The sequence below is a fragment of the Equus quagga genome, chromosome 9 (genome assembly GCF_021613505.1).
Source record: "Equus quagga isolate Etosha38 chromosome 9, UCLA_HA_Equagga_1.0, whole genome shotgun sequence".
Lineage (NCBI taxonomy): Eukaryota > Metazoa > Chordata > Mammalia > Perissodactyla > Equidae > Equus > Equus quagga.
In genome coordinates this window covers 14,879,356-14,901,252 of record NC_060275.1, presented here as the reverse complement: position 1 = coordinate 14,901,252, position 21,897 = coordinate 14,879,356, and the positions used below count along the sequence as shown (strand labels likewise).

Sequence of the window (21,897 nt, the reverse complement as noted above, 5' to 3'; positions counted from 1 at the left end):
TGAACTATCTAAATGTTGTTTGCAATGTTGAAATCTTTGAGGATTAGCTTAACATCTGTTTTGAAATCCATAATTTCCTATTTATCTAAACAGAACTTTGCCTTCAGATCTTAGCATGAGATTATATTCTTTAACTCTAAAGCTCTTAAGTAGAGTTTTATTTTCCCTGTAAATTTGTTTGGGATTACATGAGCTGAAGTGTTGTCTCAGGGAAGGAGGTAAGATAAAGACAGTCAAAAGCTGTGTGAGGAAACTCTAAGAAATAAAAACCTTGAGGTAAAAACTCTCCGTTCATCAGGAGTTAGTTTAAGTCAGTATGTTATTTACCCAAAAGTTGTCACCTTTTAGGTTAAAATACCTTATATGAGTAAAGTTACCCTCACTCCCTTTCATAATGAAATTTTCTGGTTTAATATAAGTTGAATATATTAATTAGGTTTTCTTTTTTCAAGTTAATAATCTTTAGGAATTATTGTACAATGCAACCACCAAATAATTTTCTCCTTTATCATTTGAGAAGAAATTCTCACATCTTTTTAACATAGTTATTGGCAAAGTATAATGGTGAGGGAGAGTCCTTATTAATCATAATCAATCTGGGTTTGTCTGGAAAGTTATATTTTCCACTAATTATATTTACTCTAAAACTCAAGGACATAAAATTTAGTTACTAGGCTAAAATTTTAAGGACATTTCTGTTGTGTGTCTTAAGCATTCATTCTAAGGCTTAGGATTTCTGGGGTAGAAGCATAAACAAGATGATACCATTGTTGTACTCGCGTAGTTGATAAACTAAAATAGAACTAAGACGTTTGTATATGTGGGTTATTCTGAGGTGAGCAATTAGGAATAATTGCTTCAGTGATATATTCCGGAATTCTTCTACTCCTTGGGATGTAGGGAGTGGGCGGGTCCAGTGTGGTGCACGACGACTCACTAGGACGACTCCAGCATGCTTTCAGTCTCAGAGGGGAGCAACATCTGGCCTCCTGTCAGGAACAGAGAAGTTTCCTCTCCACTGTAGCCTGTAAGCTCAATGACTCAAGCAGAACTGACTAGGAAGATAAGGCTGATAAACAAGAGATAAGTGAATGAACAACTAAACTTGGGGTAAAAAAGCTAGTCATATGACTAAAAAGCTAATTATGCTGCCCTGAAGGAGTTTGTCACCAGTAACAATGATAAATGTAGAAAATGAAAGATATTTTTGGATATAGAGTAAGAAATGGATGGATTTGTCACATTCATAGTCTCTTAGGGAAGAAAGTTTTATGCTTGATTGTCTTTGATCACTGCAGTCTAGAATTTTGTATCCATAACTAGTAATTAGTTTTTCCTTGCTCCTAAAAATGTAAAAAGTTTTAAATTTAGTATTTTGTGTGTATGAGGGACAAGTTATGTAATAGATTTGATTGGTTGTAACTCTACGCTTCTTTCTGAATAGTCTATTAGCTAAACTGTTCTTCCTGTTCTTCAGCTTATGTTGCCTTTATATTTCAGGTAATTGAGGCAGTTTCTTTTATATCCAGTTTATTATCAGAAAATACCATATATAAATTGAATTTTTCTCCTCATTAGAAGTGGTTTCTTATTTTCTTATCTCCAGTATTTCAGTTAATTTGTTTAGACTTTTATTGAATGCCTACTGTATGTTTGTCATTGGTTTAGGTCCTTTGAGAATACAAAGAGGAATGGCATGATTCTTGCTCCTGAACTAACAGAAGATAGAAAGGTTAATACTTTTGCCATTATATGAATCATGTTTTAAGTAGGAAGTATATGTAAAGTATTATTGGAGGATAGATGAGGGAGAAATTAATTTGGTAGGCAAAGAAAGGTGCTGATATGAGATATTTAAGCAGGGACTTGCAGGATGGGTAAGAATTGGTTTTCTGATTTAAATACAGACCTTAAGAGAAAATATGCTTTACTGGAATTATATAGGCTGAATTCCATTGCAAAAAATATAACAAATCTGAAAAATTCTCCCCTCAAAATTCTAAATTACCGTTAGTAGTCTTCTTAGATTAAAAAAATATTCTGTTAAACAAAAAAGTGTGAATAATTCTCAGTGAGGTTTCCATAGAACGGATTTGACCAGACTTGAGACAGTTTTAAAAATATTTAGTTATAGTTGTAATCCATACTTTTGGTGTAATTTTAAGAAATCCATGCTTTTTCTGAAAATAAGTTAATTCGTTTTCAGATTTGTGTTTGTTTTGTGTGTGTGTGTATGTGTATGTGTGTTCCCTTGCTGTTCTGTTGACTCAGGACTTTTTTGTCTTATTTAATAGCCGTCAGATTTTATCTAAGCTGATGAAACAAAATGTGTAGATTCATTCTGCTGCATGATGTAATTTTTAATTTTTACTCCTTGGTAATTAGTGAATTAATTCTGTTAGTGTTAAGTACCAATGGCTAAGAATAAATGCCACTTAAAACTGCTTGTAATTGTTGATATGGAAGGCTCCAAATTCCAAATGTGAAAACCCAGAATTAATGTAGAAGTTTTTAGGTGATTAGCCTGAGAAGTTAATGATTTAGAGTAGAGGGGGCAAGGTTGAACAGAAATAATCAGGTATAGTATTTGGGGGCGAGAATGGGTACAACTAGTTCAAATGCCTTGAGACAAGGAGGCCTGTCTGACTGGGAGGACGTGGGCCAGGGTGAGTGTAGTAGGATATTAGATTGAAGAGTTAGTAGAAGGCCAGGTCAATAAGAACATGCCAGGCTATCACAGACTTTGGCTTTTACTCCGAGTTGGTAAGGTTGGTAAGTCATTGACGTCTTTTGAGCAGAGGAGTGAACATGATCTGATCTCTTTAAAAGTATTATTTTGGGTGCTGTGCTGAGAGTAGACTAGTATGAGGCAAGGGCAGAAGCAGGAAGACCAGCTAGCAGGCTATGGCAGAAATCTTTAGAGGAATGATGGTAATACATCTGGTGTAGATGGTAGTAAGGTTGGTAAATGGTTGAATTCTCGATGTATTTTAAAGCTAGGGCAGAGGTGGAGTTTGGATTGGATCTGGAGTGTGTGAGGGAGAGGAGTTGAGGAAGACACCCTGGGTTTTGACCAAGACACTCGATGGAATTGCCTTTTCTGAAGATGGGTTAATCTTAGGAAAGTAGGAGGAGACATTCAAGTGGAGATGTGGTTTAGACAGTTGAATGGAAGCTGGTGTTCAAGGGAAGAAGACTGGGCTGGAGATACAGATTTGGGAAGTTAAAAGTCTGATGTAATGAATCCATACTTTGGATTCCATTCATGCATGTAATCGTGTAATTATCATACTAATTATATGCAAATAGATACTTGTTAATAGTTGTCTTATGCTAAATATCTGTCTAAAATAATTGTTTTTGTTTGGAATCAGTTTCTCATGTGATTCCCCAGCACGCTGTACTTTTTCTATCATGATTTCTACCAAATTATACTGTAGTTCCCTTGTTATCTTACCTAGACTGTAAGGCTTTGAGGGCTGGAACCCGCCTTCTTTTATAGTGGCTGCTGGATACAGAGGTGCTCACACAGAGCATATAAAACTGCATTCACTATGAATTGAAATTTAATGGTGAGGACTGGAAGACCAAGTGTTACTAAATTTGAATTTTTAAGACTATATCTTACATGAAAGCTAGAGATTACCATCCTTCCATTTTTACACTTTGTAGCTGCAAACAAAAAATAATTGAATTTTCTTTTCTCCCTGAGGAGCTTACCTTTGGGGAGACAAAACCCAAGTGGTATCACAGTGGAAATTAAGTCATAACCATGTAGCTTTTTAAAGGACTCTAAATCATTAATTTGAGAGAAGCTCAAAATAGCTCCACTATGACTATCTTATTCTATCCAAAGTTGACTATTTCTGAAGGCATACACAGTGTAAGTATTGGAAAGGTTGTAAAAATGAAAATGTTGTGTTTTTCCTTTTGCTGTTGAGTTTGCCTCCTCACCATATCCTTAATTATAATGCCACAGTTGGAGAGTTGGAAAGAACATTCTTCTGATCTTTAAAAACTTGCTTGATTTTAGCAGATTGCACACAGGAATGATTAACACGTTAAACACCTCAGCTATTGCAGTCCTCTGACCTCTTACAGAAGAAAATAGCACCAGTAAAAGGTATAATAACAGTGAAGGAACTGTCACTCTTATTTACAAAAATAAGGAACACTAAGGAGCCATCCTAAATATAGATGGGGAATAAAAATATCTGAGGAATGGTTAATATGTAAATCATAGAAAACTAGAACTTTATACCAAGAAGGAACCTTAATCAGGTAATCCAGTGTGTGTGTGTGTGTGTGTGTGTGTGTTTCCCCTCAGAGCAAGCCAAGTCTAGAATTCTAATTCTCTGACTTTCAATTCAATCCTGCCATCTTAATTCTCATTTTAGACTTAAATATTAATATTTATTTAAAGTAATAATAATGTATTTATTATTAGCCTCTATTTAAAACTGTGGGAAATATATTCTATATATTAAGTTAAAAACTTTTTTCCTTTCTAAATCCATGAGAGGAACCAAAAATCACTACCTAAGATGTGAACAAAAACACACAGTTTGTTTTTGGTTGCGTTTTACTTGTATACTTGACTGTGGATTCAGAGGCTATATATTGTTTTGTAGGTGAAAGACTGGACAGAACCAGCACAGATATAGTAGCAGTTGTTCAGTCAATAGCACAAAACCCTGGGATGTTCTGGTGTGGATGGAGTGTCTAGGTTACCGAGCCTGTTCTCATGCCATTGGACCAGGTCGTGGTGAAAGCATGACCTTGTCTCTCGCTCTTAAAAGAGTTGCATGATGTGCTGATGTTGCAGATTTTTCTTGTGAAGGCATATGGTAGTGATGGGAACTCAAGGAACTTCCATAATTTACAGAAACCAACTAGAATCCTTTTTTGCCTTTTCTCGACTGTAATGGTGAAATTAACAGAAATCTCCACTATTTTCACTGGTAGTTTTTGAAAGTTTTATTCTCTTTTATTAAGTAAGGTAACTTTTATGAAACAATAACTAAATAAATTTTAGCCTTATTTCTACTTCCTACTTTTTCTTACCTACTGTGCCAATTTCTGAAACATGAAAGATGAGTAAGAGATGGCTGCTGCCTTCAGAGAGTTTGTATATAGTCACAGAAATTGGGGGTGGAGGGGTAAAGGAAGATAAGGATAAAGATATGAATATAGTGGTGGGACATGGGAGCACTTCTGCCCTTAGGAGGCGGGAGTTGGGTAGGGCTTTCCAGAGACGTCATCATTTGAATTGGGCCTTGAAAGATGGGTAGGATCTTTCCTGGTCGAAATGATAATGCCACTGGAGAAATGGTTCATAACCCTTGTTCTCTCTTCTCACCTTCCCTCATTTCTTCAGCCCTCTTTCCTCTCTCTTTTCCCCCTTCCTTCTCTTTAGCAAAGATATATTCATTTGCTTGACACACTCATGAGATTCCTAGGACTATATGCCTGTGATGGTAGGGTGATAATAGTTCCCAAAGATGTGTCCACGTCCTAATCCCTGGAACTTGTGAATGTCACCTTATTTGGAAAAAGGGTCTTTGCTGATGTAATTAAGGTCAGGATCTTGAGATGGAATAATTATTGGATTATCTAGGAGGACCCTAAATTCAGTCATAAGTGTTCTTATGAGAGAGAGCAGAAGGAGAGTTGAGGCACGCACAGAGAAGATGTGAAGATGGAGACAGAGATTGGAGTGATGTGGCTACAAGCCAAGGAATGTTGACAGCCTCCAGAAGCTAGAAGAGGCAAGGAACAAATTCTCCCCTGGAAACTCTAGAGGGAGCACAGCCTTGTTGACACCTGTTTCCTGGAGCTACCGTAACAGATTACCACAAACTGGGTGACTTAAAACAACAAAAATTTATTCTTTCACAGTTCCAGAGGCTAGAAGTGCTTCCTCTGAAGCCTCTGGGGGAGGATTCTTCCTTGTCTTTCCTAGCCTCTGGCGGTTGCTAAACCTTGGTGTTCCTTGGCTCTGCAACTGCATCACTCCAATCTACCTCTCTTGTCACATGGCCATTTTCCCTCTTTGTGACTGTGTCCAAATTTTTCTCTTCTTATAGGAACACTAGTCATTGGATTAGGACCTACCCTAATCCAGTATGACCTCATCTTAAACTGATTGGGTCTGCAAAGTCCCTATTTCCGTATAAGGTTTTGTTCATAGATACCGGGGGTTGGAACTTGAACATATCTTTTTGGCAAATGCAGTTCAACCTACAACAAGGGGTGTAGATGGCTTCCACAACAAGCAAGGGAACTAACTGGGAGTTTGTTGCTCTGTTGGCAAAAGATGACGGCTGTTACATTTGGAATATATTTGGGAGATGGAGCTGGTAAGATTTGCTGAAGGTAATGAGGGAGAGAGAGAAATTGATGATGACTTTTCTACTGTTACGTTTATACAGTTGTTAATCCAAGGTAGTGAGAATGATAGGTTTATAGTGATGACCTTGAATACATTTAAGTGATTAAAAATTTTATTGGCATTTCTCAGCACACCTTACAACTAACTGAATGTCAGGTACTATTTTTTGATAATTTTTTTTTTACTCTGGATGTTAGTTAAATGAATGTGTATGCTAAGTAAGTATGTTCTGTTTAGTGTTTTACAACTAATGTGCAAATCATTTGTTTATGTGTGGGCATTTTAATTCATCATCCAGTTGGTTTATTTAGCTGATGGATGCTACCTTTATTTGGAGTTCTGAGTATGTAGCAGAAATATGTAAAATTGTTGAAAAAATATGGAAGACTGTTCCAGTCTGCAGGGTTAATCTTTGTGGTTTTTAAGTACTCTTCAAGTGCTAAGAGTTTCTCTTGAAGACAGTTAAATAAACAGTGAGGTTTGTTGAGCTGAGGGAGGAGAAGTGCTACACTGTCACAGTCTACCAATGTACCGATTACTGGACTTTGGCTAGCCATTGCTACGCCAGACAGAAATCACAGAATGCTTCATGTAGTGTTAGTTCGAATTTCTGGATACAGTGCTCAGAGACATGATACTTTTGTCTGCCGAGGCATTTGCCTTTAATATTTAAAAGTCAAAATGCCATCTTGTACCTAGCAATCTTTTTAGAGCTCTGCAAACAAGAATTGCTTGATTCTAAGTGATACTTCCCGATTAAGTTTTATTGTAAACTTAATATGCTCGCTGCGTTGTATTGAAAATACACTGTGACAATACTGAACAAAGATAGTGTTATAAATATTAGCAAATTAAAAAAACTGTAAAACCAAAGAAAATTGGACTTGTTTAGATCAAAGATCAACAGTGTAGTAGGTGTCCTTAGAAAATTTGTGTCTACCCAAAACCTCAGAATGTGACCTTAGGGTCTACGCAGATGTAATTAGTTAAGATGAGGTCATACTGGAATAAAGTGGGCCCTAAATTCAATGACTGGTGTCCTTATAAGAAGAGAAGAGGATACATAGAGATACACAGAGAAGAAGGTGATATGAAGACAGAGGCCAAGATTGGAATTACGCTGCCACAGCCAGGGAATGTCAAGGATTGCCTACAACCACCAGGAGCTAGGAGAGAGGCATGGGACAGCTTCTCTCCCAGAGCCTCCAGAAGGAACCAACCCCACTGTCACCTTGATTTCAAACTTCAGACTCCACAACTGTGAGAAAATAAATTTCTATCGTTTTAAGTGCCCAATTTGTGGTAGTTTGTTATGGCAGACCTAGACAACTAATACAGATAGTTTATGATTCCAAGACAGATTTTCAATGAAAGATGGATCATTTGCTGCTCTCAGAGCCATTCTACTCTCTTCTCAAGCTACTGCTCAGTCACTCTTCTTTAGAATTGGCTGCCCCCATTTCCCTCATGTGTCAGAAGAAGGATGGGAAACTTGGTACCGACTGCTTAGGAATATTGGTGTTCCCAGTTCCAGATGTTTGCTCGTGTGATATGACAGAGTTTATTTCACTTCCAGATAGAGTGAAATTTTGACTTGAATATAACTGTTAGGGAAGTTTTAGCTACGGCAACAACTAACCATACCAATCTTATACTTTACCATAATACAGGTTTCTTTTGTTCTCATGATCAAGTCCGTTGCTATTGTTTCTGGTCAGGCAACTCCATTCCAAGTGACTCTGAAACCTGGGCTCCTTCGTCTTGTGGCTCACCATCCCTTTGAGGCTCCTCAGAGAGTTCTTCTGGACTATCTTCATCCAGCTGGCCAGTGGATATAGTGGAAGAGCGTGTGTAGTATAGGCAGATCTAGAAGTGGCATATATATTTCTGCCCGCATTTTCTTGGCCAGAACCTCTTGCATGGCTCTAGCCGAATTCCTAGAAAGGCTGAGAAATGTAGTTATTGTGTGTGTCCAGGAAGATGAAATGAGATTGTTGAATATCTAGGTAGTCTCTACCAAAATAGCATATGTAATATATGCTATTATAAGCGAAATAGCATTTTGGTCCATTCCTATTAAAAAGGTCAGTTTAATGTATTTTGTAACCATGAAGGTTTTATTTGATTATTTTGAATGTGGGATTTAGGTTTTCCAGTGTGTTCTAAGTCATTCCTCTCAAATTCCCCTGTGTTGTTTTGAGTAATGACATTTTATAATTTGTTGCCCTACTGAAATTAAAACTTCTCTTTGGTAGTTTAGGATTGAAAAGTATGACCTAGAATCATGGTCTATTACAATACGATATATTACTTCTATAAATCACAATGAAAATGAAGAGCAGGCTTTTAAATTTCTGATATGAGGTTTCATGGTACCTGGGAATGCATGTTTCTCAAAAGTTTTTGTTCTTCTGGTCACTTTATTTGTAGTCTGAAAAATGAGCTAGGAAATACTCCTTTCATATCGTCAGTAAGTTTTGGAGACAGATTTTTCTTTCTCATTTCCAGGGACACTAAAAATGACAAATGGACATTATTCCTGTTGTGAACACACGCCTCTCATTTATCCATCTTTCTGATTCTTCCTGGTGTGATCTCTGTTACTCATTCTTTTGTCACATCTACTTCACTTGAGTGTTTATATATGTATCTATTTTCTACTCCCAATACGCTTTATGATGAAAATAAGGACAGCTTATTTTTTCAAAAATGTATACACATTGTAATCAATTCAGCCAAATGACTTTTATTTGTCCATTGAAAATATCCGTTTTCCTTAAAAAAAAAAAATTCTCTTATGTTTCTAGAAAAGAAGCTTGAAATATTTGGCTGATAATTCTAGGCAAATGTTTTCCTCAGTAATATAAACTAAAGATTGTTAGAGGCTGTAAGTTTGTTTTGAGCCATCCATTTTCTCTCCTATCTTTCTTCCAAACACATAGCTGTAGATTGTATAGTTTTAGTAATTTGCTGTATGTGTTGAGAAGTGGCTGTTTTCTTTGGTCCAGACATAGGAGTGTTTTTGTTCATTTAACAGACGCTTTTTGAGCACTCAGTCTATTCCAGATATTGTGAAGTCTTTGGACTTGTGCATCGTAGGAAAGAACCTTACCTGGTAGATATGTGTTTGGCTCACCCTGGAATCTACAAACCAAGGGGTGGGGTCAGTTGGAGGAACTCAAATGCCCAGGAAGACTGGAGTTCTGGGGTTCTAGAATCCTCTGAAGATCAAAAGACTTACTTGTGAATAAGTGATTTGGTCACCAAGGTCTTAAATCATTACCGCAGATCTGAAAGACTTACGAAATATGCTTTTAGGGTAGCAAGCACTATAAAAATCCATGACAGTCATTTACAGCTATTTTCTTTTTGTTATACTTGTTTGGAAATGTTTTTTATCATTGCTAAGTGTTTTGCTGCTCCGTCTAATCGCAGTTAGTGACTTACAGCAGAGTAACCCTCTCCTTCTTCCTTTCCCCATTTGGTAAAAAGCTGTTCCTTTTTGGAGTTTGGGAACAGAGAGGAAAAACCGTAGAGAGTGCTAGATAAAATTAGAATGCTATTTGTCTATGTACAAATACAAAAAGTTTTCACCAGAAAAATTATAGGGCTTTTTCCTTTCACTTTTTTAGTCTGTTTTCTTTTAATCATTCTTTAAAAAGTAGTGACTTCGTATGTCTTATTCAAACACAACTACTGGTATCAACAATGTGAAACCTGTTTCCATTATGGGTAGTGCTTGTGGATTCATTTTTATTAATAATATGGTTTATTGTGCAGTCTTTTTCTTGCATATGTTCCTATGATACCTGGAAAGGTTAGTCATTCCTTTAGGAAAAATAGTCAGTAGTGGAGGCATGCTTATTTTTGCTCATTTTGATTTATAGCTGATTTTGAGCTACTGGCTAGAAAGAACTGGTAATAATAAAGAGGGATCAAGAGTCGTAAAAAAGTCTTGCACTTTGATTTAGCAATTTATAGAATGAAAATTCAGAAACAGCCATCAGTAATGAGGAAATGGGTAAACAAATGATAGCTCATGCAGTATTTTGCAAGTCTTTGAGATATCAAGAGTGACAACTTGGAAAAATATGTATGATACAATTTGAAGATGCTAAAGCATGATATAAAATGCATATTATGATTACAATTAGATAATTTGTAAATTACAATTGAAAAAATTCACTAAAATGTTCATAATACTATGAAGATTGTTTATTTTGTTGTTTTTTTACTCCCTTTTACTCTTTTGGTGATAGAGCTGTATTTAAAATAGTAACTGAAAATAATTTGTGGGAAGTTTGTGGGTTTTTTGTGCAGTTCTGAGAAAGTTTAAAATGAGGAAGGACCCACAGGAAGATCCTGAAGTTTCCTATAGGTAAACCATAGGACTGAGCTAATAATGGGAGGTTTTGTAAATTTATTTTTTTGAATAGAAATTCCTAATAAGTTGAGGGATGTCGTCTGTTTGGAATGGATGAGTTTTAGACATCTCTGAGGTGACATTTGTATAAGATAGTTTCTTAAGGTCAGTTTTAGAACTTTTGCATCTAGATTCAACATCTTTAATCTAACCAACCTGATAAGGAGAAGGGTAGTCAACTGAATATTATCTAATGCAGTAGAGAGGAGTGGAAAATAATGTTTTTAGGAAATTGTTTTGCCCTTGAAATCTTTGTTTCTGTTTATAAAAGTCAAATTTAAACATTGTCAGTATGTATTATAAAGAGGAAAGTAAACTTTAATCCCATCTCCGAGAGAGAACCACCATGAAATAGAATTTTGAATCATATTGTGTCTTATGTGACTATGTAGGCATTGTTCTTTGTAACCTTCTCACGTCATCTCCACTGAAGTCTGTTCTTTGCCGCAAAGGAAACTGAAATGTAGTTGGTGTTTTTCTTTGTCTCAGGAGGGAGGAATAGTGGTAAGGATTATCTAAAAACCATTAGTGCTTGACTATAGAATTTTCATTTTGGTACTTACTTATGAATGTGTGTATGCCTGGCTGGAACGTCACCACTCTCCTAATAAAAGTGTCTCACAGTGAAAACTTGACTCAGCTGGAGCTGTGGAGCTGTCTAGTTTCATCATTCTGATTTCCACACCCACAGCAGTATGCATCCCTTCGGACACAAGTCACAATTTTTATCTAAAGGAGGTGGTGAGTATACTGGCTGTTGTTTTGAGAGCAGTTAGAGTAAGTAGGGGTATCCTGGACCTTAGCATTCTCAGATTTAAGGTTTAGTCATCCCTCAGGCCTGCTGCCCAGCTTCATCATTTCAGCAAAGTCCAGCTGTTTCTCTTCACTCATGACGTTTTATGCTTTAATGTTTGTGCCTTGTGACATTGTTCTTTGTGGAGAAGTACCACGAAATAAAGCCAGCTGGAAAAGCAGGTGATGAAAATTCTGAAGTCTACCAAAGTGATGATTTAGCCAGAAAATAGAAATTGTAGGTAATTTACAAATGTTGAGTGTGGCAGAAGCTTAACAAACCTATGAATCTGAACAAGTCTACCATCCATTATAATGGAAATGACGACAAAAAGTTAGTAAACCTATTTCAGTGATAGTTCTGGCCAAGGAAAAAATTGTTCATAAAATGAGAAAGAAAACTCGAGAATGTTGAAAAGGCTCTTAAGGTATGGTCTGAAATTACGCACAGGAAAAATGAGACTACATTCTGGGATGTAACAGATGGTGAAGACGTTGAACTGACAGGTGAAGGTTGCTTTGATGAAATTTTTAAAATGTGTTTTCTTTGCCAATTGTGAGATTAATAAGGGGAGGCCACACCAGCTAACCATATATTGCTCCTGGAATAAGCTGGAGAAGTTCATAAAGCAGGGAAGGGTTATGGTCTCTATGAATGCGAAATTGTAATGAAACCCACATTTGAAGAAAATATTTTTTCTAAATATACATCTCAAGAAGAGATGTGAGCATCAGATATTCAGACAACTAAGAAGTAATTTTGATGATGGAATGGAGGGAACTTTAAAGATGCTGAGAAATGAATCTAGTTCCTTGTGAGGACAGGTGACGAGAGTAGCAGGAGGGAAGGAGGGGAGTGTCAAAGGCAGCACCTGCTCTCTAGTTCATTCCCAGTTGCTTCTCTCATCTTCTCCCCAACTCCGTTGGCTTGGTTTTTTGGTCAAGGTTAGTCAAAATGCTTACGATCCACCAGGTCAGTAAGAGATTGTTAACCTGATCCTGTAACTCAGTGGGTCTCAAATTGTGATCCCGAGATTTAGAGCATCAGCACAATCTTGGGCCTCACCCAGAATGACTGAATCAGAAACCCTGGGTGGCGGTGCCCTGCAGTCTGTTTTTAGCAAGCCTTCCAGATGATTCTGTTGCTTGCTAACGTTTGAGGCCCTCTGCTGTACCTCATCTTCATTCAGCATTTCCTTTCAGCATTTAAATTTAGTGTAGTTTGCTACACCATGTTGTCATGATAATCATCTTCACTACTTTGATTTTTCTGGTTTTTGAAGTTCGTGGCTAATTTTACGATAGTTTATATTAGAATATGCTTTGGTGGATTTTTTTTTTCCTTTTAAATTACTTTGGCCCTGTGTTTACAGAATCTTTGAGTATGAAGGGGTAGGTCACATTTTCCAGGTATTGTTTAATAAATATTATAAGGGAAATTATAAGCTCTAGTGGTATTCAAGAATTTAGAGATTAGAGAAAGGTTTGGGGCATGACATTTCTCAGGGATAAGGGTCTACAGTAATTTGGGAGATATAAATAAACTTAATCAAATTGAGTGGCTGTCAGTAAGAAGCAAGATTTAATGGGCAATTGACTTTATATATTTTGATCTAATGCATAAATTAACCCTCCCCAAATCTATGTAGCAGCTGGTTGTCGTTTCCATTAGCTAAAAGCAACTAGTCCTAAATCTGTTTCAGAGCTCCTGCCAGCACGCCTTGCTGAGCTTGTTTAGCCTTTCAGCTCTGAGACAGAATTCCCAGGTGCCGGTTCAGTGCTCAGGTCTCTAGACCTTGTTTTGGGGTCATTTAAATCCTCCTGCTAGCTCTTGAAATGACCCTGGGCAAGTAATTTAATTCAGTCTTTCTGTCACTGGAGGTAGTCAAGAAGGATTTAAGGATTTATATGCAATAAGAAACATGCTGTAGAGTTTTATCAGTCTAAGCTCTAAAGGTAGAGGAGGTAAGGTAAGAGTTGAGAATTTTCGCTCACTTCTGACTATTTTCAGCTCCAGGGACATGATAAATTCTTCCATTAACTTTTATGTAGTGTTCAAACTTTCTTAGTTTTTGGTGCCATATCATCATGAATACTTTCATTTTCTAAAGTTTTGGAATTTGTGTTTGCTTAATGTGCTGTTCTAGTCTTGCTTTTGACTATTTCAGGTGATGGTAGACCTTCACTAGTTTAAACAAAGTCCTGTAAATACTTTTGTAGATTACTTTAGGGAAATGTAAGTTATTAACATTTTACTATGTTAAGATAAATAGAACTAAGTGAAACCAACATAGTAAAGTGGTATTAGTTATTGCCCCAAAACTTAGTGACTGAAAACACTACACGTTTATAATCTCCTAGTTTCTCTGAGTCAGGAATTCAAGAGTGGCTTAGCTGGGTAGTTCTGGCTGGGGGCACAGTTCTTTGGTCTTGACAGGGACTGAAGGATCTGCTTTCCAATATGGCTTGCTCACATGTCTGCTGAAAAGAGGCCTCAGTTCCTTGCTGGCTGTTGGCAGGAAGTTTCAGTTCCCCACCTTGTTGGTCTTTTCATTGGGTTCGCAGAATGTCCTCATGACTTGACAGCTGGCTCCCCCAGAGGGAGTGATCCTACAGAGAGCAGAAAGGAAGCTATATGCCTTTTGCCACTCCGTTTCAGAAGTCCCAGGCAGCCATCAAGTCGGCCACGTTCTACTTGTTAAAAGCAAGTAACTAAGTCCAAGTATACTCCACATGCACGGGGAGTGGAATTAGGCTCTGCATTTTGAAGGGAAGAGTTTAAAAGAATTTGCAGACATTTTTAAGCTACCACGGTGATAGATACTAGGATATATTTAGCAACGAGGTGTAATTGGCAACAACGAAATTTGTGCTTATTTCTATGTTTTAGTGGTCTTCTAAGTTCAAACAGGTGCTTCTGCTATTTATATATATGTTCCTGAAAATTCTCATGTTCTCCAAAATTGTAAATTAAAAATAAAAGGGTCTATGAGAAAATAGAGTTGGGGAATGGCAGGACTGTAAGTCCATGCATCTTTGTAACCGAAATACCAACCAAAATTACATTGGGCACCTCAGGAGATAACCTGGACAGCCTAGGCAGGCAGCTTGGTGTGTCTGGAAGTTGATCTGCTTTAGGGAATATGTATGAAAATGCACAATAACAGAAGAGTGGAAATGCTGGCTTGCAGACATTGCAACAGTGCATTTACTGTGGGCTTTTTTCTTTGCTTTTCTGGCTCTCTTTGCGTGGAGTAAACCTTTCAAAACCAACATAATATGCTTATTATACTGACATCATTCCCCTCTTTACAATCATATATGAGGTAATTAGTATTAACGAAACACATATTGTAGCAGAACAGGTTGTAGTTTCCCTTAAATTAATAAACACTTCTAATCATGTTTATTAATTTATTTAGTAAAATTCCCTGCTGAAGAGACGTAAGTAGACTTAATTTCAAAAGCTCCTGGTCAAAATTCTAAGTTAGTGAAGTCCAAATTAGTGATGTTTTATTATGTTCTTTTTCCCCCTCAAAGTTAAAATCCTGTCATCTTGTGGAATGACATTTAAGTGTAGACTTTCGCCTACAGGATGGAAGAAAGAAGGGGCCGACCTGGTGGGGTAGCGATTAAGTTTGGCCGCTCTGCTTCGGCAGCCAGGGGGTTCGCTGGTTCAGATCCTGACTGTGGACCTACACACCGCTCATCAAACCATGCTGTGGTGGCATCTCACATAGAAAGACTTACAACTATGATATACAACTATGTACTGGGGCTTTGAGGAGGAACAAAAAAAAGGAAGCCTTAATTTCAGAAGAAAGGAGAAGAGAAAAAAAAAGGAAAGAAACAAGCAAAATCCCACTCTTATTTTTAAAAGATGGAGGGGTTTGTCTAATCATTAAAATGATCTTGCTGTTCTTTGAATCAGACAGTTATATAGGGCTTGTTAAAACACAGATCGCTGGGCTGCACCCCTGGAGATGCCTCTTCAGTAGTTCTGGGGTGGGGCCTGAGAATTTGCATTTCTAGTAAGTTTCCAGGTGTTTCTAGTACTACTGGTCCTGGTACCACACTTTAAGAGACACTATGTCTAAAACAGTTGTTATAATAATATGCCCTACTCCCACTTGAGTCAATAAAGAAGGCTATTTTAGAATTCTCAGTCAAGAGTTTTTCCACCAGAGTAGTTCTATCCAGTTATCTTGGTTTTTGTCTGTTAAGGTTGGAATTCTAATATTTGTGGCAGGGAAGAGAGATTAATGAACTATGCATTATTGTTTTATTTACCTTTGGTTTCAAAAGGTAGTATAGTGACACCCATCTTAACCAAAAAAGTGAATTATGCACATGCCTGAACTATTTAGATAAATACTTACAAATATGGATGTCTAGAAGGACCTCTGAGTAGAGCAAAAGACTTAGCACAAAGTTCACTCCTTTACTATGGAAAAGGGTAGAGAGCTAGCTTTTTAGGATTGAATGTAAGTAAGGCAGCAAATTAGAAGTTGCTTATATATTCATTACAGTCAATAATTGGAGGAGAAGAACTATGTAAATACTGAAGTTTGGAGCCATTTTTTGACAAGGGCAGATAACTCTTCCAGTCCACTGGTCTGACAGGGCTTCTCTGAATATAGTAATAAATGTATTGATAATCAGCACCTTTGAAGAAAATCTTTAATTATGTTAAACATACTTTTATAATCTATAAAAGTGAACAATAGGTATTAGAAAGAGTTAAATTAAAAAATATGGCACTTTGTTCCAGCCAAGATGAAGTAACAGGAACCACCTTTACTCTTTCACCCCAAACAACTAAAAATCAGATGAAATACGTGAAACAGCTTTCAGACATTGGGCATCAGGCAGCACAGGACACAAAACCCTAAAACAGATGCCCCCTTTGAGAGAGAGGAAACAAATTAGAAGAACCCTACAAATGTACCAACGTACCAATGGGAGAGAGGTCCAGGCCTCACTTGCAGACAGGAGGAACCCAGACAGAGCCTGGTATTCACCCTGTTCAAGAGACAGAGCTGGGAGTCCATTGAGGCTAAGCAGCTTGAGTTTACAAAGCAGAGTGCTGGAGAGAAAAGAGCTTCTAAGAGAGACGGAGTCCTGGAGATGTACAAGGCGTCCTTGAGCCTTCAGCTGTGTACTGATCAGTGTGGGCATGTGAGGAATCTCTCCAAGGCTGGGGGGAAAAACCACTGAAAAGGAGCAGAGCGAACAAGCTTGAAGCTCACACAGGGCTAAGAATAGTTCATGTTCCTACCAGCCAGAGTGGAAAATCTTGTTATTTACAGGGTATCAGAGTACTCAGCGGGGTATTGCTTGCTAATATTACTGTTAGCTCTAGACTTAAGACTGCTCTGGTCTTATATGACAAATCTTAGAAAGCAAGCCTCGTCAGAACCAAACTTTTTTCCAACTAACTTAACTGTGTCTTAGAACAACACTCCATAATGTTTACAGAAATACAAAAATATTCAGCACTCAACAAGATAAAATTCATGACTGGCATTCAAACAGAAATTACCAGATGTGAAACAAGCAGTCAAATATGACCCATAATGAGGAGAAAACTCAATGAAACCAAACTGACATGGAAATGGTACAGATGATGGAATTAGTTGACAAGGACATTTAAGCAGCTATTTTAATTATGTTCCATGTGTTCATGAAGGTAAAAGAAAGCATCACATGTTAAGGAGAGACATGGAAGATATATACATATGATATGTGTGTGTGCCATGTGTGTATATACATACACACACAAACACATATACCCAAATTGAACTTCTGGAGATGAAAAGTACACTAGGTGGAATTAACAGTAGATTAAATACTACAAAAGAAAAGATTAGTGAACCTAAAACCACAGTATCCCAGAATTCATGGAATACAGCTAAAGCAGTGCTTAGAAGGAAATTCATATAACACTTAAATGCCTATATTAGGAAAAAAGCCTCAAATCAGCCACCTGAAATCAGTTTCTACTTTAAGAAACTACAAAAAAGAAATGTAAATTAATCCCAAAATTAGTAAAAGAACCAATAATGATAAAAAGAAGAAAAGACACCATAAACAGAAAAACAGGGGTTGGTCTGGTGGTGCAGTGGTTAAGTGCTCACGTTCCGCTTCAGTGGCCTGGGGTTCACCGGTTCGGATCCCAGGTGCGGACATTGCACGACTTGGCAAGCCATGCTGTGGTAGGCGTCCCACTATAAAGTAGAGGAAGATGGGCATGGATGTTAGCTCAGGACCAGTCTTCCTCAGCAAAAAGAGGAGGATTGGCAGCAGATGTTAGCTCAGGGCTAATCTTCCTCAAGAAAAGAAAACAAAAAAAAACCCAGAAAAACAATAGAGAGTGAAACCAAAAACTGGTTCTTTGAGAAGCTTAATAACATGGGTAATCCTCTAACCAGACTGATCAAGAAAAGACGAGAGAATCAAGTTACCAATATCAGGAATGAGAGACGTAACATCACTACAGATTCTATTAAAAAGATAATAAGGGAATATTGTGAACTTTATGCCAACTATATGACAACTTAAATGAAGTGAACAAACTTTCTGAAAGTCAAACCACCAAAGCTTACTCAAGAAGAAATAGATACTGGAATAGCCCTAACAAGAAATTGAAATTATTGTGTTATTAAATTGCTAAGTTAAAAACCTTCTCTCTCTCTCTCTCTCTCTCACACACACACACACACACACACACAGGCACACACACACACACAGGCACACACACACACCAGAAAAAACAAGCCTCCAAGTCTAGATGGCTTCACTGGTGAATTCTACCAAAGGTTTAAGGAAGAAATAATGCTAATTCCAGCCAAACTCTTCCAGAAAAGTAAAGAGGAAAGAATACTTTTCAACTTAGTCTCTGAGGCCAGCATTACCCTGACACCAAAGCCAGAAAAAGACAAGTATAATTATGAAAAAAGAGAAGTATAATCTGAAATCCCTCATGAACATAAATGGAATAATTATTGACCAAGTTTTAGCAAATTGAATCCAACAGTATGTGAAAATAATATGTCATGACCAAGTGCAGTTTATCCTGGAAATGCAAGACTAATTCAACATTTAAGAAGTGATTGAATTTATCATGTTCCTCTCCATAGATGGTAGAAGCAGTATTTGAATAATTCCAACATCCCTTTCTGATTAAAAAAGAAAACAACTTAGCAAGTTAGGAATAGAAGGGAACTTACTCAGTTTGATAAAAGGCATCTATGAAAAACATACAGTTAATAGTGTTTTCACTGGTAAAAAAACTGAAGATTGGGAAAAAGGAAAGGATGTTTGTTTTCACTACTGCTGTTCAATATTGTATCTAAGGTTCTAGCTAGTGTGTCAAGGCAAGAAAAAGAAATAAAAGGCACCCAGGTTTCAAGGGAAGAAGTAGAACTGTCGTTCTTTACAGAGAAGGAATCATGCTACCTGATTTCAAGACTAATTATAAAGATTCAGCAAATCAAGAAATGTGATACTGGTTGAAGATAGACAAGTAGATGAGTGGAACAGGAATAATCAAGAAATTGACTCACTCAACTATGGTCACTAGTTTTGTTTTGATACAGGTGCCAGAGCATTTAAATAGGAATGGGTAATCTTTTCAACAAATGGTCCTGGAATAATCTAGATAGTCATTTGTTGAAAACAACAAAAAAACCCTGAACCTCTGCTTATTTCTTGCTATGTACAGCAGTCAACTTGAAATTAATCATAGACCTAAATGTAAGAATTAAAACTATAAAGCTTCTAGAAGAAACCATAGGGGAAAATCTTAGTGATCTTGAGTTTTTCAGAGTTCTTAAATACAACACAAAAAGTGCTAATTATAAAAGATAAATCAAACAATCGGACTTTATTAAAATTGAAACTTTTGCTTTCCTAAAGTACTGTCAAGAAAATGAAAAAGCAAGCCAGACCTAGGAGAAAATAATTTCAAGTCATATATCTGACAAAGGACTTGTGTTCAGAATATATGAAGAACTCAATCCAAGTAAAATTGGACAAAAGGCTTGAATTAGTTACCTCAGCAAAGAAGGTGTGTGGATTGCAAATAAGCTCTGAAACATGATCAGCATCATTAGTAATTAATGGAAGGCAAATTAAATCTATAACAAGATACCACTGCATGTGTACTAGAACAGCTGAAAGTATTGACCAGGAGGTAGAACAACTGAAACTCTCTTGTGCTGGTGATGGGGATGTAGAATGGTACAACCCAGCCATACCAGTCCTGCGTGTTTACACAAGAGAAATAAAAGCATATGTCCACACAAGAACTTAACAGTACACCAGTGTTCTCAGTTAAAATAGGCAAAAATTGGAAACAATCCAAATGTCCATCAGCAGATGAATGGTTAAACTGTGGCATATTCATACAATGGAATACTTAGCAATAAAAAAAAATGAACTGTTGGCACAGTAAACAATATGGACAAAAAGTGATAAAAAGCAGATTAACAGTTGCTTGAGCATGGGAGGCACTGGCTGCGGGTGAGAGAGAGAGGGAGAGATCAAAATGGGGACAAGGATGATATTGGCAGTGATCAGTGTGCTCATTTTCCACTGGTGGTTTAATGGATGTATGTCACATCTTATCAAATTGCCATGTGCCAAGTGAGTAAGAGAAAGTTTATGTTTTAGATCATCCTCTGTTGTAGTCAGGTCTCTATCTCGGTTTGAAATACTTACTCTTGCTATCTTTGCCTCCTGTATCATGTAAGAAATGCCTTAAACCTGTAGGGCATTAAAGTAACATTTCTAAAGTAAAAGTTATAACAACTGATCCAACTTCAAACTGGCCAGCGTTTGTTACTTTGGTCTTGTCAATATTCATTAGAGCATAGGACAATTGGAATTCCTCTGAATTGAGAAGTTTGAGACTTGGCAGGGAGAACTAAAACAATTCCTTCTGCCATAAAATAAGGAAGTCTGACACAAGGAGGCTGTGCCTGGGTGATTGCCCAGGTTTATGTTGCTCATTCATCTCCATTTTCTCCAGAGCCCAGTTGGTACACAGCCGAGTACTGAGGGTGTGTCTGATCTGGAACACCCAGGGAGGAAGCGGACAACAAGGACATTGAAATTCAGTCAGAACAAGACAAGAGGGATTTGATTCAGATTGGGATGTTCAGGGCTTTCCATTAGGCTCTAGCACTATTAAGGCCCCTTGGGAATTTTTCTAACTAGGGAATAAAAAGCCTGTCTCTGATGTCTTCATACTTTTATGTATCCCTTCCAGCCTTAGTCCACTCTATCATGATTTGCTCTGGGGCTTTCTCTAGGATTTTTGTGGAGTTGGACAATTTGAAGGGCTGTTCCTTATGTACCTCTGTGGTCTTTTTCTTCAGTCTCTAATTACTCACTGATCTACATTAATGTGACAGGTTAACAAGTGTCCTTGAAGCCACTCTCTGATGTGGCTAAATAAGATGCCTTATTCTTTACATTCATTAGCCTGTGTGTGTGTGTGTGTGTGTGTGCGTGTGTGCACTCATGCGTGTGTGCATGTGTGTTTACATATGTATTTGGATCAGATCTCTTGTTAGAGAATGTTAATTTATTACAGTCATGGAAATTGGATTTTAGAAACCTAATTGCTGTTGTCTATTGTTTTTAGCCTTGCAGTTACCTTTTATTTTTCCTCTGAGTGTTCTCTCTCGTTTCTTCTCTATAGGAAGAGTCTGTCATGTAGACAGGAACTCTTAGACTGGGAGCCTAGGCGTCTTTCTCTGTGAGTGTAAATGAACTTGTACATAATGGGACAATTGAATGACTGCGATCTGACCCATCACTGGCAGCCTTTGCAAATCACATGTATTTTGAAGTCTCCTGCGCATCCTACCCCTTTGTGGGAGCGTTAGCATTTTGTGGACAGACAACTCAGTGGAGCACTGTCTGTGTGGCTGTTTGCTGGGTGCCAAGTGCGAATAACTAAACCACGGTTCCACTTCATTCTGGCCCAGCCCAGCAAAATGATGTAGTTAGTGTGCAATATTTTATAAAACATTCTAATATACTAGGAGAAGAAGGAAGTGAAATTCAAACCTGCTGGTTTTGTTAGTTACTAACATTTCTGCCCAAAGGTATGTATTAGGAGGATTCAAACACTCTTTGGATCTTCTTGAGGTCTGTTTTTGGTGTTGCTCTTCCTGTCTCGTTCTCCAGTAGGTATGAGACATATATCCAAACTACTTGATATTTATATTAATTTTTAATATTCACAAGAACATAATTTGTCTTGAATCTGTGTTTTTTTGCT

The 21,897-nt window shown here is 37.4% G+C and overlaps 1 protein-coding gene across 1 annotated transcript in view; it reads left to right on the top strand.

The window, feature by feature from the left end:
• The window catches only part of PHLPP1 (PH domain and leucine rich repeat protein phosphatase 1), a 220,530-nt gene that overhangs the window by 85,898 nt on the left and 112,735 nt on the right, over positions 1-21,897 (top strand). The window lies entirely within an intron of this gene.